This window comes from Xiphophorus maculatus, chromosome 19 (genome assembly GCF_002775205.1).
Source record: "Xiphophorus maculatus strain JP 163 A chromosome 19, X_maculatus-5.0-male, whole genome shotgun sequence".
Classification (NCBI taxonomy): Eukaryota; Metazoa; Chordata; class Actinopteri; order Cyprinodontiformes; family Poeciliidae; genus Xiphophorus; species Xiphophorus maculatus.
The window spans coordinates 9,663,321-9,669,320 of NC_036461.1; the positions used below are offsets into that span (position 1 = coordinate 9,663,321).

General features: G+C 40.0%; 1 protein-coding gene across 5 annotated transcripts in view; it reads right to left on the reverse strand.

Moving 5' to 3' along the window:
• LOC102218770 (regulator of G-protein signaling 6-like) overlaps window positions 1-2,202 on the reverse strand; it is a 47,470-nt gene extending 45,268 nt beyond the window's left edge. For 2 of the 5 annotated variants that reach the window (XM_023352748.1, XM_023352747.1), the window contains exon 1: window positions 1,770-2,201. The gene's annotated coding sequence lies outside the window, so the exon portion shown is untranslated. Of the gene's footprint in view, window positions 1-1,769 lie in introns of all 5 variants that reach the window. The other 3 variants (XM_023352746.1, XM_023352745.1, XM_005797676.2) reach the window with 2 other exon arrangements.
• Window positions 2,203-6,000: the final 3,798 nt, after the last annotated feature.

Sequence of the window (6,000 nt, forward strand, 5' to 3'; positions counted from 1 at the left end):
AGTGCAAAACGATGCAGAGAAAAACAAAATCACACCTTGATGACTCCTTTACTATTCATTGTGAGTACAGTACTACAATAGACCCCTATTCATGGTTGGTATTTACAGATTCACCTAACTGCGGATTTTTCTGTGGAATGTAACTCCAACTTCATCCAGCCATCCATTTTCGTACACCCTTGTCCCTAGTGGGGTCGGGAGGTGCTGGTGTCTATCTCCAGCCAAAGTTCCGGGCGAGAGGCGGGGTTCACACTGGACAGGTTGCCAGTCTGTCGCAGAGCAACACAGAGACAGACAGGACAAACAACCGTGCACACACACACTCACACCTAGAGACCAATTAACCTGACAGTCATGTTTTTGGACTGTGGGAGGAAGCTGGAGTACCTGGAGAGAACCCACACATTCACAGGGAGAACATGCAAACTCCAGAAAGACCCTGGGCCGGGAATCGAGCATATCTAAACCATTCAAAAGAAAATGCAGTTTGGGACCTGAAAAGTCATAAAAAGTCCCATTCCAGCATACACAAGACACAGCTATCATATGGAAGAATATTCTTTGCTCAGATAAGACCAAAATAGAACTTTTTCAGCAAGCATACAAATCAGTAAAAGCAACTCCTCTGTGACATATTGTGGTGGCAGCATCATGGTATAGGGAGTTGTGTATAAGAGAGATTTGGAAGCTGTTCAAAATTAATAGAACGATCAAGGAGATACATCGACTAGAATACTGGACAACAATAAAGCTTATCTTCCAGCAGGATGGTGACCTTAAAATTTCAGTCAGAGCTATGATGGACTGGTTTAGAACAAAGCCTTCATGTTTGATTGACTTTTTATGACTTTTCTTTCCAAGTCACAGCACTATTTTCTGTTGTTCTGTCACGTGAAATCCCACTAAAACACAACACAACAACTTCAAGATGTGTGAAAACCTTTGCAAGGCAAAGACTATGTTTCATCCTGTATCTAATGTACTGGCACATCTTTTGGAGGAGGATTTGGGTTTAAATTAGTTATGTAACTGTTGCCACAAATTACACAAGTTTGAGTGAGATCAAAGCAGAAATTGTCCATTTTCAGATTGCACAACAGCAACATGCAAGGAGGCTTTGTAACCGCTGCTGAGCACTCAGGTGTATTACACCGCTGAGAATGATGATGTGCATGAGTGAATAAGTAATCACCTGTTCTCGCCTCTCTGTTTGTTATTGTCACCAGAAGCGGGGAGAGCAGCACTCCATTTTGGTCGACAGGTTTGTGCTCCTTTCAGAGTCTGAGAACATTAGACAGCTAATCTTTGCATCCTCCTCATGTACTTTATAGAACACCAAGCAAGTATGGATTACATAGCACCTGAAAACAAAAGTGTGCAAATAGTTTCCTTGTGGACAGGAAGCTGTAATTTAAGAGAAGATATTGCTTCCACTTCACCTGTTCAAGCATGCAAAACCAAAGTCCACACAAGGTCCCTGGGGTCTGATGACTGTCTTAAGGAGTCAGAGAGTCAAACAATGCAACAAAATAAAGCAAGAAGACAGAATGCACAGTCAGAGGATAGAAGACCTTGCAAAGACTCAAATAACCAAGGCTGAAACAAACTGGATAAACTGGGAAAGAGTTTGTGGACAGAGCATGCATACCCTGCTCCAAATTCACTAAGAACCATTCTACGACTGAAGGTCCCAAAACCCTGATCTGTCTCTGTAGTGCAATGCAACATCTGTGACACCTGACAGTTGCAATCAGGGAGCCATTTATTACCTTGAAAACACAAAAATAACGCCTGGTTCACTCTGCTCCCCCTGGTTGGCTGCCCCCTTAGCAACAAGCAGCAGGCGGCTTCATGGTGTAGCTAGCAGTAGGGAAGAGTGGATGAAGAAGACAGGGCGGTGAGGAGGTGGGGGATGAAAGCAGTGAAGCAAAGAGAGATGGAGAGTGAGAACTCTGAAGAAAAGGAAGCTGGATGGCCACTGCAGTATTCCTCTAGACCTCCTCTTCCTCCTCCTCCTCTTCGTCTTCTCTCGTAGCCAGTCCTGCCTTGCTCTGGCAGTTGAGGAGATCCTCACATGTGTGCACCTCGTTCATCCCTTCCTCTCCCTCGGTCTGCATGCGAGCGAACGAGAGCAAAAGAGTGAGTGTGTGAGAGAGAGAACGAGAGAGTGCGTAGACACTGTGCAACGGAGAGGGGCAGATCAAGCTGAAAAAGTGGGAGGGATGAAGGAATTAGAGAGAATATAAAGAGGGAGGAGAAAGGACAGGCAGCGAAAGTATGTAGGGTGTGTGTGAATGTGTGTGTGTATGGGGTGTGTTTGGTGTGTACACATGAGAGAAACAGCAAGCAGTAGAGAGAAAGGACAGAGATGCTCTCTGCAGCAGCGCCCACTGATGCAGGAAAAAAGTTACAATTAAAGTGGTATTAAAATGCTGTGATTAGTAATGCAGAACATAAAAAGCATTTGACGCTTTTGACCACAACATTGTATTTTAAAAACTAAAAGCTACTTTTGTTGATTACATGAACAGCGCCTAACTAGTCTAAGACATGTTTATCAGACAGATCTTTTTTCATTGAGGTTAATTATGTGGTTACCGCTGTTTCAAGTCATGGAGATCCTCTGGGTTCAGTGATTAGACCAACTCTTTTTTTTTTCTTTAACATGTTCTTTTGGGGTTAGGGAACATTGCAGAAATTGCAAAAATGGGCCTAGTTTACACTGTTCCAAAATGTTTCTCAAGAGCTGTCAATTCTGACCAAATCTTAGATAAACAGCGAAAAATCAGGTTTTATAATGGAGATGGGGCGGTGAGGATGGGCATGGGTGATTAAAGAGAAAAACAAATACTGAGGAAAATTTCATTTTCTATGAAAAAGGAAGAAAAATTATTTTAAAATAACTTGTGCCAAATTAAACAAAACAAAACATGATCTACATGATTATATCTCACATGAAATGACAATAAATTACTATATTTAAATCATAATTTTACATAGACAAAAAAGGAACAAAAAATTCAAACATCAATGTCGACTGACTGAGAATAATATCCATCCACAGTATTTGAACTAAATATTGAGTCTGGGCTCTTTTTGTATCATTTGCTGCATGTATGCAATGTGAGTTGGAGGCAATTAGCTTGCAATTAGTTTGGTTTGCCTACTTTGGATCAAGACTAGCAAATGATGTGGATTCCCAAATTTATCACTAACTTACTGTATTTCCGCCACAGTTTTTCCGTGCACTCAATATTTCAATAATATTCTTACCTACACCATTCTGTGAACTGTCAGTTCATTTAGCAGTTAAACTTCATGGCTTTCCCTACATGTGGAGAATGATACTGACTAATTTTAAATTGCTTATATATTGCTTTGGTATTTAGATTGTTTTTTTTTGGGGGGGGGGGGGGGGGGGGGGGGGGGGGGGGATATGCTCACAGTAAATGTTTCATATTGAAACTAATTTCAATATCAGATTAGGAATGATAAAATCCTTAGTTTTCAATTGTTAACACAATTTAATATGGAGAAAAGATATCAAATCAACTTGTGGGAATATATAATCATCCTCTTGTTTAATCATGAAATAACCATGTTTTTATGGTTTGGTTTTATTTTGTTTAATGATAAAAAAAAATCAAGTGTGACAAAAAGCAAAAAGAGGATAAATCTGTCTCTCTGTCCCCTTTCGTCCAATTCTTCATTTCCTCTTTCTTTTCATGTAAACTTTGGAATCATTGAAGCTTAAATGGCAATCCAATCCATCTGACGTTTTTTTTCCTGCAGTAAATGAGATCCTAGGAGGCCCCAGGGAAGATCCAACAGGATACACGCGGTGGCCAATTTGTGAAAACGTGCATGCAGAGTGAAAAAAAAAACCCAACAGTCTTAGATGTTTGTGTAGACAGAACCCGTTCACCAGTTATAATAGACTCACTTCAATGGTTTCTTTCCACTGTTTCTTAGTCTTTTTTTATGCTTGCCTCTGGGATGTCCTCTCTTCACTGCTCATATTAATATTTCACATTCTCCAAAAGCACCTTGCGTGCTGCTTTAAACAAGCCTTACGCGGAAAAAAAAGGCCACTGCTATTTCCTTAACATGCTTCTGTTCTTTGGGGAAAAAACGACAACACACAAATCGGCTGTTCTCTATACATTTGGGGATCCGCTGAAAGCGAGGTCACATGTTCACATATGTGGTGTGCCTGGTGGAGTGTAAAAGCATTTGTTGGCCCAAAGGATTAGTGCTTACCTCACACATTTCTTTTTTACAGCAGAAAAGAGCATCCATTCACTTCTTTGTGTCTCTATGCAATCAGTGCAGAGAGCAAAATGACACCCACTCTGCAATGATTGCGGCAAACTTAAAAAAAAAAATTAAAAAAAAAGTGCTGATCCACAACATGCACGCCTTCAGAAAGACACAGAGAACAGGCAAGCAGACAGGCAGAGAGTTCTCTAATCTGCTTTAAGGGGGGCGGCCCTGTTATAATCTGCATTACTGTGAAATTACTGAACACCATGTTCAGACTCTCACCAAGGCAGGACAGTAACACCTCAGGCCTCCCACAGCACAGCAGATACAGCAGGAATATGTTGACTGACGCAGTACCAACACATGAAGATGCATTGGAGGCATTCAATATTTATAAAACTTGCTGAAAATCAACGTTCATTAGGTTTGCAGATTTTATTGTATTGAAAATAACTGCAACGCAAAAGAACAGGAATTAAAGTCCCATGCGAAATCTGTAATGCAGTGAAAGCTACAGCAGGGTCTTGCAAAAGTATTTACAGCCAATGACGTTTTTCACTTTTGCCACAAACTTCTAAGTAATTTATTTATACAGAAGTATTAATTGTAAAGTGGATGGAAAAATCTAAAATTTTAAATCTAGCTCTTACTGTATGTTTGGGTTAGTCCTGTTAGAAGCTGATTGTCCATTAATTAAAACACCTCCCCACACCATGCTACTGCCACCTCTGTGTTTCACTGTTTGTTCAAGATGATGGGTAGTATTAGTTGTCCAACACATATAACATTTTGCAAGTAATCAATGTATGCAAGCAATGTAAAACACTAAAAGGTTTGCTGTACATGGATTGAGTCAAACTGCAAACAAGACTTTCTATGGATTTACTTTCTTCACTCTTCTAAAAAAAAAACACATCTGGGAAGTGCATAACTAAAAGTTGTCATGTTGATACATTCTTTTACGCTAGTAATGGATGTTTGGAGATCCTTCATAATTAATGTCAGGCTCTTGTCTGCTTCTCTGAATAAACGCCTCTGTCACCTGGCCTGGCATTTTAAACAAGATACCATCTATTGGTAGGTTAACAGATGATCCCTTTGTATTGCATTCTTTTGAATGGCCAGAGCTCTGAGAGATGATAATTATGACTTTCTTTCAAACTCACAGTTAGGCTCAACTTAAAGTTGGACTGTCATCTGAGACCTAAAAAACAGCATTAAAAGAAAATAAAACTTAAAAATCTAAGGGTTGAGTACATTTGTATGGCATAATCTATGTCACCTCTAGTTACTTTATATGATGATCTTCATCTGTATATCTATTCAGATGAATAGAATCAAAGATTACCTTAATCTCACACATTAGAATAGATATGTGAACATATACTTAAATCTAGCTGACTCCCAGCAGTGATCACATTACTTGTTCCAGAATCAAAGGTCCTTTTTCACGCTGGATCTATTGGTTTATTACATTTAATCAATCTGTGTGATCCAGGTTTGCCTCTCCGAAGGCAAACGGCTTGTTCAATCAGAACAAAGTGGAAAAACAGCAGCTCTATGTTAATCACGACACAACAGCAGGCGGCCACCTCCTGACGGCTTTCACTTTACTTGTAAAGCCACATTCAATAACCACAGCACTATTACAGGCTCATGTTGGAGCACACATGATGTGAAATTTTAATTAATCTTCCATAAAGTGCTGCTCTGAAGGACCACACATCAGTCAGGGTG